The following is a 13,659-nucleotide window of genomic DNA, read 5'->3' as shown; positions in this document are numbered from 1 at the left end:
AGAAATGGTGAAATGTAATAGTTTTTGTTTTTTTTAATTTTCCAGGCAAGGGAATTAAAACTACTGATGCAACTCTTTCAAAAAAAAACCCCAAATTATATCAATTAAAGAAAAATGATTTCCATCTTTAAACATTAAAATTTTGATGTGACTCATTCAAATTCACATGTAATTTTTATGATTTTTACACACCATAGAGAAGTACCAAATAATTTGAAATAAATATGTTATGAGGAAAAAATGCAAACATAACCTTTCCTTAAAACATAATAGTTTATTTGAAAGAAAGCATTCAAATATAGTCATTTGTATTCCAAGTTAAATTTTTGAATATTATTTTTTATTTTGCATGATTTTATGTTGATAATGATCTAAAATATAAGCAAATTAAGTTACTTTATGTAGATAAGATAGATTGATGTTGAAAAGACTTGACTTTCTGAACTTTATTCTCGCTTTCTCAAGCTCTCTCTCTCTCTCTCTCTCTCTCTCTCTCTCTCTCTCTCTCTCTCTCTCCCTCCCTAAAAAGAAAAAAAAAACCATATAGCCAATATATTAAAGCTACCAAAATTCACAGGAGAAAAAAGCTAACTATAGAGCTTCTAGGCTTTGTATGAGGACATTCAAGAGCAGAACTGATGAAGGTGACTGAGGGGAGAGGGCAACAGCCAACAAAAATAAAATGTGTTTTAGAAGATATAGCTTGGCTGCCTTATCTTGTTACTGAGAAATACATGTCCTGTCTCCATCAGAGTAACTGTGTTTTTGGACCTTGTCATACTGTGGGGAGGATCTCTGAGCCCATAAAGTGGACAGTAAGGATTCTGTTTTTTTTTTTTTAAGCACAATGTTCTGAAATATTCCATTTATTTATAGGCCGTCCCTTTAAAAAGGGAGACAGCTTCTCCTCACTGGGAAACAAAAATAGTTCCCTTAGCAAAGAGCTCCTCTGCCAATAAGAGATTAAAGGACCAAGTTTGAAAGTGGAAGACAATGTTCCTGGATGGAAAATTTACATATTTGGGGCCATACATAGCAATAATATTATTCCATATTTATAATAATACCCAAAAAGCATTAGAAATCTGGAAGATCAGTACATGGAATCTTCCAGCATTAACATTATCATTATCATTATATGTGATATATTGACAAACTAGTATTTCTTTGAGATGGTAAACAACACAATTTCTACAGGATCCCCATGAGGTATACTGGAACTGCACACCCCAGCAATTTGAGATGGAAGAGGTCAGAGGAAACAGCTGCCACCAGATGAAAAGATAGAAGAGAGAAAGAGAAGAAAAGAAAGAAAAAAGAAAAGAAAGAAATTAAAAACTCAAATACATTTGAAAAGTGGAGGTAGAAAGATGAAAAATGCAGAGTTGTAAGTGGGAATGACGATATTTGTGGTAAGTGAACAGATTTAATTCAGAATTTCTGATTGACATGAGATTACAGTCTCTTCAGGCTCTCAACGGCTTTGTTTCGCTAACACTGCTTCTTAGTTTCCCCTCACTTCATATGGTAGAGAACAATTCTGGTGGATAATGAAATACATGAGAGTTGGGAATGGTAGTGATTTTGTGGAAAGACATCACCATCAAAATATACAGTAAGAATTTAATTCCTTCATAATGGGGTGCAGTGCCTTCCAAGTTATAAAGCAAAATGCTACTGTATCCTCTTTGGGCTGGCCAGATGCTTTGTTACAATTCAGATCCAATTGAATTAACAGTAGCAGAGGCTAATGTGAAATTTAACTTTTATTCTTCTCTCTAAATAAAATGTAAATTCACAAAGTGGGGAAGTAGAAGAATGCAAATTTCAACCTAAAGACTTCAAAATCCTGCTGACAGATGGTAAGGTTAAAAAGGGAAGGGGGCAGGGGGATAAATGCCCTTATAGTTATCGAGCTAAGAAACATTCCAAATTTAAACTTATTATGTGTTTGGAAGATTTTTCCCCTTATGACTGCTTGCTTCAAATCCTTTCTACTTGGCTTTGATGGCAGTAGATGTGTGCAAAGCTAAACAGTGGTTGAACAAAACATTATATACAAATTGGATTTTCTTTCTACCCTTAATGTCTGTGTGGTCCTTACAAAGCCAACTTTTGATTTGGTTTGATATAAAAGTTAGTTGCCTTATGAATTGGAATATATGTGAAGAAAATTCCACATCCTGGGATATAGCTTTAAATTTCCCAAGTTTAGGGGGAAAACCGATTTGTGTAAAGAAGAAATATAGAGAGTGCCACCACCTAGTAGGAATTTGTCTTGAAGAGGTATGAGAACCACAAATATAAATGTAGAATAATGATAATTAGTTAATGATAGTAACATTTATATAGCACTTAATATGAGCACCTGATTTAGATCTATATTTAATCATAGGGCAGTAGCAGCTTGTATGCACAGAACTGTTTCCTGATTTCCAGTTTCAATTTCTCCAAAGTATAGCCCCCTTTACCATGCCAGTTGAGAGTTAATATTCTGACTTTTTCCTACAGTAATTAATCACTTGAAATAAGTACTCTTCTCAACATAACATATATGTTCCCAAAGTGTATATTTTAATTGGTATATCCTTAGATATGTCAATTTGGCAGGGATATGGCAAATGTATATGGAATTCTGATTCTTAAAATATTTTTATTAATATAGTGTCACAATGTTTTTATAACTTATTCTTGAAAAGCATGCTATTGACAAAATTAAAAAAATAATTATTTAATATTTAATATGGCAATTTTATATAATATATCTGGTTTTGAATAAGTGACCAAGACCACAATTAGCAGAAATAGGCCACGAAACAAAATTACACATTCTTAATGTCTGTGTCTTTTTATATTACCATTATATGTCTAAAATAATGTATCTGATGAATCTGTGGGGGTTATCCTACTGAGTATAACAGAGATACAACAGGTTACTGTGAAAGTACAACAGGTGACTATAATACTCTCAAATAATTGACCTACCTAGTAATAGAAATTCTCTTATCTTAGACACAAAGGTACCATGAAGTGCCCTGGAAACAATAATGCACTAAATAATACTTGGATGCCCTTAAAGGTGGCAATTTTCTAATTCTCACTCACAAAAAGAGTATTAAAGAGCATATGATTAATAAAAGTAGCAGTATCCTTCAACCTTATATTTCTTCTCTTCTTGCTAGAATCTCTAGCCTGGAGACAAGACAGAAGAAAATTATGAAAGAGATGTAGTGACCTAAGACATTTAAGAAGGTTTAATAAAGAATAATCTTTGGATCAAAGACATAATCTTATATTCCATAATGACATCAACAATGCTGTGGACTTAATCTGTTCATCTGATAAGTGGGAGAAAATTCTTGTCTCATACTATCTTTGCAGGTACTGAACAATGATAAGTGAAACTTAAAAAATAAATTAGGGTTCTTAAAGAAAATAATTAAGATACTTTGAAAATTGAACATGAGAATATTTTCTGAACATGTTTTTGCTTAAGTGAATTTATAGCAACTTGCATAATTTCTAGTAAATTTCCTTTGTTTTCATGTTTATTACTGTTCACAGACTCAACAAGTACATGGTCAAAGCTTTTTAGGTGATCAAAATAGCATGGGAAATAGTCACTACACATTCTCTGAATAGCCAAATTACTATTGTCCTTTATTTCCACTCTTCCATACATACAGTCACACATGTAGAATAGGAAGGGACATAACAATTAATCTCATTTGTTCAGTCGCTCATTTGCTCAGTCTTTTATTTGCTGATTAGGAAACGAAGCCCAGAAAAGTTATATTGTGCAAGGACAAACACACACACACACACACACACACACACACACAGAGTCAGAACTAAGATTTGACCTTAGGTCTTCTTACTCCAAATTCAATTTCCTTACCATTGCTCTATGGACTATATGATCAATGAATGTCAGTAGTGTATAAGGCTAGAAAAGTATTCCAAAGCTATAGAATTTTAGAATTGGGAGATTATTTAATTTAACTTCTAACTGAAGAAAAATTCCTTCTCTTTAACTCAAATAGTTATTGTCTCAACTTGTAAATTTCTGGTGAAAGGGGACTTACTATGGCAGCCCATTCAATGATCATAACCAGGGTTCTTACTCATTACTGCTTGTACCCTATAATCGAATGATAAATGGTAAAATGGTAAAAATGATAAAAATGATAAAATGATAAAATGATAAAGTCTCTTTGTTGTTCTTTCCACAAGATATTATCTTCTGAATTCAGACTTTTTCACTAGTTATCTACTCATTCTACTAGAACTAGAAGGTTCTCTTTTCTCATCTATGCCTCCTCACCCCTATAATTTCCTTCAAAGTTCTGCTAAAACCCTAACTTTTATAGGAAGATTGTAGTGATTTTTCAATGCTAGTGTCTCTTCCTTCTATGATTATCTCCAATATGATACACACATAAATATATATTTCTATCTTTCTATCATCTATCTTGTTTGTACATAGTCATTTGAATGTTGATGTCCCCCATTCAGTCTGGAACTTTGTAAGAGTAGGGATTGGACCATTTATTTGTTTGTTTGTTTGTTTTTGTCTCTTAAAAATTTTGCATCTCCAGCAGTCAGTACAGGGTTGAGAATATATTAGGCACTTTAAAAATGTTTGTTAACTTGATTTTGGCTATTATTATCAGTAGACAATTTCTCCTTACATTGAATTTCAATCTCCCTACATCATCAATCCAGTAGGTTATGGCTAAAGAACAGAATATCTTGAATACCAGATTATGGCATATAAAATTTATCTGGCAAGTAATTGGGATTTACTAAAGAGTTTATAGCTGGATTTGTTTGTGGTCACAGTTGTGCATTAGAAATATTAATTAAATAATGTTTAAGGCTGCACTGATTGGTGACAGTACAATTATTCATTTTTTCTAAACAGTGACCGAATGTATAGACTCAGCAAAGAGCAAAATATATGACCCATTTTTCTAAAGGTTTCCTTGCTTAATGCTTCACTGAAAATATGGTATGAAGAGAGAGAGAATAAAACTCACCTCTTAGTTTTACTCATCTTGTGAAAGTATGCATTTTGTCCATAAAAGCATCAACTCCAGAAGAACCATCCAATGGAACATTTGTGAGTGTACGATAGGATGATTAGTTCAAAGATGGCTTCTGTTTTGGGAAAGTTATTTCATGTGCTATTAGCTGAATAGGTACAGACATGTTAGGTGAAAAAATAGAGAAAGAAAAAAAAATTATGGGACCTCAAAGTCAGTGATGGAAAGAGAAAAAAATCATCCTTGTTTAATAAGAGATAGTATGAAGGAAATAAATTCAGTAACTTTTTAAAATTTTACATGTTTATTTTCTTAATTTCTCTCTAAATAACTCAGTTTTTCCTGTCTCAGAAAAAACATAACTGTTAATAGATAACTCACAATTGAAGATGACATATAGCCTTATGACTATCAAAAATAGCTTTATAGTACTTTGTTCATTTGCTCTAATGACCTAGCTGATGTTAAACATCATAAAAAGTTTCAACAGAGAAATTGATTTATTCAGGATCCATATCTTGAACATATCTAATTCATAGGAATTCATCTAAAATGTGTTCTATTTTGTGTATTTTTGATGATCATTTTCTTTCTTTTTATGCACAAAATCATTTATTGTACCAAACCTATTTATTCTCTTTGGTGGCAGGTTTTGAATGTAGACCTACTGTAATTTTGTTGTTGTTATTCAAAATAAAACACAGTTCCCATATTAGTATTAAAACAAAGCTTAAAATGAGATGGAAACTATTGGGGCACCTTCTATATATGTGTAAATGTACCTATATACATATATATGTACATGCTTATATATACAAATATATCAGGTGTCTCTGTATATTAGTATATATATGCATAATACAATATACATAATCACAGCTTCTGCATATGTATATTTACAAATACATATACATACATGCACAAATGAATATGTATATACAAAGGTGTATGTTTATATTATAGCTTCTGGGTTTCTTGATCAAAGTTGAGAATGACAGAGTTCTAAAGTACAGCACATTTCTAAGCTCCAATCAAACTTTTAAAGGATGGTTTCCTACATTGTACAACCACCCACAATTAAGCATAAATCAGAACAATTGATAGTCTCTGCACAATGGGTAGCTCATTACTGGAATTGCATGGTTGGTTTTGGGTCAGGACAGAAGTACATTCACTATATGTGTAGGGAAAGCTTGCACAGCATCTGCCTGCACTATGTTAGAGTCCAGATGGTCCTATTATTCTCTCAATTTCATGAGCACTAAAATTCACCAAATCCCCTTCCCCTATCTCTTCATCTCTTTATACAAACTTCTTACCTTCCTTACAAAAAGGTCAACATCAAAAACCTAAATAAGTTATTTAGAATGAAGGAATGTGTCCCTAATGAGTTTGAAAAATATTTCTACCTATTTAACACTAGTAACATTCTAATTATTTCTGAAGCAACAGAAATTTGTTGAGTGTTGTTCAATGTGTAATGGTGGACACATTTGCTTGCAAACAATCACTACACCATATCTAGCATATCATTTTTTCATTGTTCCATAAAGTGACTTTGAGATGTAAAGTACAGAAAGCGCCAAGGCACCATGGGGCAATTCAATTTAGTCAAATATCAGACATCTTGATAGTGTAAATGGAACACAGGCAAAGTATCTGATCCAAGTGCCTACTGGTGTAATTGACTCAACAGAGCCAGGCTGTGTCATTAGTCCTATAAACAGTTGCATTTACAACAATAAAACTGAAAAGCATGGAAATTAAAAGCTGTTAGCATTTTCTCTTGTGTGCATTTATCTTGGAAGAACTGTGTATCCTCTCTGAACAAATTTTGTAATCTGTTGGTGAAGTGGCATCATGGTAACCTGTGTCAGCAATGTACTGCACATCAAATGACAATCCAACTTGAGAGGAATAGACCATATTGGGGTGATGTATCAGATTAATTGTCAAGCATGTGTGTAGTCTAAAGTTAGTTTTATGGCTTCAAAAATTCTGGGCAGAAATCTAGCAGTGCAACTTATTGGAATTTATTCAGTTGGATATTGTAAATAATCTATACATAGTAATAGGGAAACAATTATAAATTCAAGACCCCAATTTGCAGTTGCTTGACCGTATTTCTCCTCAGTGTCTAAAGCATATGATTGGCAAGGGTACCCCAAGAATATTTGACTTATTAAAGCATCCTTGTCAAACAAACTGAAAGCACTCCATTTAAGTGACCTTTATATTCTCCCATCCCTACTCACAGACGTGCCCACATCATTCTCTCCCCCCTTCCCATTACAATAAAGCTTTGAGCTTTTTTTTTGTGCATTTCAGGATAGACATTAAAGAAACAGAATGTCTTTCCATCGCTGGTGATATGTCTCTAGACCACTTAACAGAAAATTGAGAGAGTATATTATGAGGTTAAAGAGCAGAGTTCAGGGGTCATTATAATTCTCATTAAGAGATGTTTCTATGCAGTGCCCATAGGTGAATTAATCAATACTTCTGTCTGAAAAATGATCAGGCTTTGTAAAGAGGGCTTTAATTGGGGAGATACTGTTTATGGAGAGTGAGCATTTATGGGGATTTCATGGCAATAAATAGGAGCATGCTTTGCAGCTTTCATGTTATAGAGTCAGGATGTGATATGACAATTGAGATGACAGAAGATTTTGACATTTCAGGTCTCCCTAGAGTAAAAAGGGCGGAGAATGTTTCCAATTGGTCAGGAACTCTCCAAGTCCCAAATTGGAATATATTGTTTGATGCACACAGATACAAGGAAGGGAGGAGTTTTGTTTTATTTGTTTTGTTTTGTTTTGAACAAGGCCTTTTTACTTAATGCAAGATTTTAAGTGTTATTTTTAGTGAAAGAAAGCTTGCTAACCTCATTTGTGTTTTATGCTATAGAAAGGGAGTCTTCTTCTATTGATGAAATTGGAAGCATTTATCACACAACCAAAAAGAGATAGAAAATGGGGCATATATTTGACAAAGAAGATATTTTGATAGTGACAAGGGGGTAGGAATTAAAAAACACATATGCTTAGATTTTTCAGAAATGAATCTAGGATTAAGAAATAGTAACGTGCTTTCCCCCCTTTTCTAAAATTAACTTGAGTTTCTTCAAGGACTATAACAATAAATAAAATTCAACCTGATAATGCTCCCCCACTAACAAGTATAAACTGGCACGTGAAAATCCTGTATTATCTGCCATCCAGTATAATTAGGTAAATGACCATAAAGGAATCATTTTATTTATATTTATATTTATATAGGCTCTGCAATTTTCCAATTAGCTGGATAAAGTTCTTTAAATTTCTTGGTGAGCCACCATAAGCTTTGTTTTATGTTTGTATCCCTTAATAACAAATTGTAAACTTCTAAATGAAAGAAGTCTACACCAAATTGTGAATAATCATATAAATAAAAGTTCTCGAAATATGACCCAGAGAACCCTAGGTTTCTCTTAGATCCTTTCAGAGTGTCCAAAAGATCAATACTTTTTACATAATAATACTCACATTTTAATTTCTAAGAAAGCAAATGTTAATAGACATACGTCATATACATAAAATATGTCTGTGGCCCTCAATAAAACTTTTAAATGTCATGGGGTCCTAAGATTGAAAATGTTTGAGGTCCAATGGACTATGATATAAAATGTGAGGAAAACACTTTTCTTAAGGCAATTAAAGAAATAGGAGTTGGTTCCTTCATCCATGCCATGACTTCTACTCAATGAGCACTCCCTAAAGTTTTATCATGGTCCCTTTCCTCTTCTTGAAAGGGGAGGAATTAACTTTTTAAAAGTTTTTTTAGATGCGTTTTATTTTTACAGTTCTGACATTTATAGATTACCCTCACTTCAAAGGTCTCTTCTGTAACAAAGTAAAACAGTAAAATTAATAATATAGTGACATCTGAAAATGCATATATTTCACATCTGTAGCATCCTCTCATGTCTCTGTTTTAAACAATAATTAACAGAAATCTGTCTTCTCTCCCTTCAATCCATTGGAAAAGAGAAAAGAAAAACAAATTTATTGTAACAAATAGTCAAGTAAAATAAGGTCCCAGAATGGTTTTATATATAGACATATATATATGTATATATATATATACATATACATATACATACATACACACATATATATACATTTATTTATATATACACATATACATATAGTAATATACATACATATCTCATTTTTAAATTCAAAAGATTTTTAATTTTAATTTGTTACTTTGATTTTTAAAAAAATATTTATTTACTAAAATTCATTCTCAGATATCTCAGTTCCTCCCTCCCCTTGCCATACCATAAATGGTATTATCCAACAAAAAGATATGATATATAAATTGTGCATTTCATGTTTCTGTTTTTCAGTTCATTCTCTGGAGGTAGACATACAAAATAATTCTTCAAATATTAATTATATATCTATATATAATATTTTCTTGGTTTGACTTATTTCATATTTCATTACTTTATATAGATATTTCCAAGTTTTTGAAAAAAATTAACCTGGTCATCATTTCTTACAGTATAGTAGTATCCACCATAATCATACACCACGATTTGTCTAGCCTTTCCCCAATTGATGGACATCCCCTCAATTTCCAGTTTTTTGCCACCACAAAGAATGCTTCTATAAATATCTTGGAACATACAGGTTCTTTTCCTTTTTCTCTGACTTTCCTGGGAAACAGGTCCCATGATAGTACTGCTGGTTCTAGGGGTATGCACAGTTTTATAACTATTTGGCATAATTCCAGATTGGTCTCCAAAATGGTTGGATCTATTTGTAGCTCTTCCAATAGTGCATTAATGTCCCATTTCCCCACATCCCCTCCAACATTTGTCATTTTGTTCTTTTATCATTTTAGCCAATATGATAGTTATGAGTTGAGATCTCAGAACTATTTTGATAGGCATTTCTCTAATCAGTCATGATTTAAAGCATTTTTTCATATACCTACATATAACTTTAATTTCTTCATCCAAAAACTTTATTGATATCTTTTGCTTACTTGTCAACTGGAGGATACCTCCTATTCTTATATACTTGACAGTCTTCCATGTATTTTAGATATGAAATCTCTATATAAGAAACTGTCTATTAATTTCCCCCTAATATTCTGCTTTCCTTATAATCTTGGCTACATTAGTTTTATTTGCAAAGAAATTTTGTTTTCTTCTGTTTTTGCTCATTATCTCACTTGTCAGTTCTGATAGGTTTAATTATCATCTCTATACAAATGATGGCTATGCCTACATAGAAATAGCTTATGTACTTATTGTGCTTTAAGGCTTGGAAAATGCTTTACTCCCCAAGGCCTTGTGAAGTAGGTAGAAGAAGTATTGTTACACACATTTCATAAATGAGCAAACTGAATCCCAGAGAGGTTAGATGAATAATCGAGCATCAACAGCTAGAAAGCATCAGAGCTGGAGATCTCATTCTAGTGTCCTAACTCCAAGTCCAATGTCTTCACCATCATCCCATACTTCTATCCAATAGTACTGTGAATATTTAGCAGGTGTAGAGAAGACCTGAATGGCTGATCATACTAGCTGTTTGTAACCATGTGATTTGTTCCATTTGGTGCTAAATTAGTAGTATTGGGTTGAAGTGGCAGAAACAAATTTAGACAAAATTGTTTGATTGATTCACCAATTCAATAAGCTTTTTATCAAATGCCTACTATGTGTAATTAACTCAATTCAAAGTGGTGAAAATGAAAAAAGAAGAAAAAGAAAACAAGTCTTAGCCTTTAAAGAACTTGCATTCTATTTTGAAGAAAATGTAAAGAAATACAAAATCTGATAATTTTCAATTTATTCTCAAATAAAGTAGTCTACTTTTGGATAAAGTAGCTTTGTCCTTTTTAGAGGCATTCAAACAGAGACAAAACAACAACTCTGGAGTTTTTGTATGGGATATTTTAGCCAGATGATTGTTGGACTAGTTGGCCTCTGAAAACCTTTGCATTTCTAAAATTATTTGATATTTTGATTGTTGATAAATATGTATTTAGATATCAATGCCTCAAACTTAAGGAGGTAGAACCTCAATATTCCCAGTATACCTATAACTATATCTACTACTAAAAACTTGACTTCTGAGTAAAATAGTTTATATCTCTCTATCTCTCTATCTATGTCTGAAGACACATAAACCACAAAGAAATTCTACATTTTTGTATGTACCAGAGATAATTTTCTAATAGGGATGCTTCTCTTACCTTTCCATATATATGGATGAGGCATCATAATGCTGGTCTCCTGAGAGATTTATCATAGCTTCTTTATACTGAAGGAAGTATATGTGAATTAGAAGTAGGAATCAAAGATTTCCATGTTCCAAAATGAAGCAAAATGATGGTGACTTGAGTATGAAGTTTAAGTAGAGTAATATGTAGCATGGAATAATTATCTAAGTTCATTCACTCAATCATTTATCCAATGGGTAGCCATTTGCTAAACATCTAGTACATGCCACAATATAGAGCTGGGCATTAGGGAAATTTGAAAGGGTAGTTAAGATAAGATCTATTCCCTAACGGAGTTTAAAATTGGAAAGAGATATCAATATTTGTAAACAGATAAAAATAAGAATAAAGTACATGTAACTTCTTGTAGTAGGCTATATCTATAATCTCTTTTAAATGGAAGGCTAAGGCAAGTGAATTATATAAGGTCATGATTTTTTAACTTGATCAGGTATTCACACTCACCAATATAATTATTCCTTGTGAGAAGAGGGATACCAGGGTGCCTAAAAAGAGACAAATAGGCACAGATTGAAATGTGAAAGGGAATAGGCATTTATTTTGCACCTATTATGTACCAGACATTGTGGTAAGCACTGTTTACAAATATTATTTCATATTAACCTCACAAAATCCCTGAGAGATAGATGCTATTATTATTTCCAGTTCACAGTTGAGGAAACTGATGCAAATACATGTGTATTGACTTGTATAGATTTGTACATGTAGTAAGTGTCTGAGGTTAGATTTGAACTCTGAGCATTCCAATTGCAGGCTACATTCTCTATTTACTGTACTATAAGCTGCTTGGAGTTGGTAAAAGCTCTGTGCCAGTAACTAATGAGTTTCGGTCATGAGTGGCCATCTCATTTCCCACCTGGTTGAAATAGAAAGGTGGAATTTCAAAAAACCCTATCTCCCAAAAGACCAATACAAACACCTAAATAATACAGAACACTATACAATCTGATAGCGAGAAGTAAGTGTAGCTTGAGGTTTAAGGAAGGTTTCATGATGGTGTTGAACTTGAGCAAGATCTTTAAGCTGGGATAAAATACAAATAAATAGAGATGAATGGACAGAGCAGTAGAGTAATGATCCTTTCTCTCAGGGAAGGAAAAGGGATTTATTTTAAAGGCACGAATCCTATTCTGATTCTTTGAAAAGGCTGAAGAACTGCTAAATAAAAAAAAAAACAGATTTTGCTGTATCACAAGGCATACCATTACATTAGACATCCTGCTCAGCACAGGGGGCAATGTTCAATTGAATAATAATGAATAGGGAGTTAATGATAAGGACCATTTAGAGAGAATCATAATTTCAGTGGTTTTTCTTTCTTTGAAGCCCATACAGTTTATTTCAACCTCTCCACATAATTATTTTTGCTTTCAATCAAATTCCAGGCCATTTCCTCAACTTTCTCAAAAAAAAACTTTAGCATCTAGGCCACAGTCTTCCTTTTAATCTCATTTTATGATATCATCCTTAAGAATATAAATAGTAATGTTGATCATCCCTCATATATTGGTATTAAAATTCCTTAAACTACTCAGCTCTCATTCAAACATCAGTTTAGAAACACATAAGTTAGATTTAATGATCTAGTGAAAGATTCTTAATCTCAGAGTCTTTGTTTTTTTTTAAACTATTTTGGTAGCTGTATGTCAATATAATTAATTTACTTTGGAATACTATTCATTTAATTTCATACTTTAATAATAGCTAATATTGTGTACTTTAAGGCTTGAAAGCACAAATTTCTGAGGGTTTCATTTTATTCCCCTAACTCTACAAGGCAAGTACTGTATTTATTTCTACTTTACACATGCAGAAATTAGGCAGACAGAAGTTAAATGACTATCTCAGGGTCATGTTGAAAAAATATTTGAGGTTACATTTAAACATAGGTGTCCCTGACTTGAGTTTCAATACTATCTGTTTAAAAAAATTTTACCACCTAGATCTATCATTTTTAAAAGATTTAAGAATGTTTAAAAGCCACTATTCTGATAAGGAGAAGGGCATAGGCTTGACCAGACTAATAAAGGGGTCCACAATAGAAAAGTATATTACCTCTTTGATCTTCAACTTCAAAACTGCAGCCTCATCACAGACTCTTACTTTTCTTACTGTTTCATTTGTTTCATCTCCATCATGATATTTGTTCTCTTAACTTTTTGTATAATCTATCTGTGCCACTATGGGTAAATTTATCTCCATGTTTAGTCTTGCCACCTCTGTTGGGATATATTCATGATTCACTAGAATCTTCCTAACCTCCAACATCCTGAATTCTGTCTTGTTAATTTTAAGTAATTCCCCAACATCTGATAAC

This window comes from Gracilinanus agilis, chromosome 2 (genome assembly GCF_016433145.1).
Source record: "Gracilinanus agilis isolate LMUSP501 chromosome 2, AgileGrace, whole genome shotgun sequence".
NCBI classification, from domain to species: Eukaryota; Metazoa; Chordata; class Mammalia; order Didelphimorphia; family Didelphidae; genus Gracilinanus; species Gracilinanus agilis.
The sequence above is the reverse complement of the archived record's forward strand: the minus strand, read 5'-3'. Positions refer to the sequence as shown.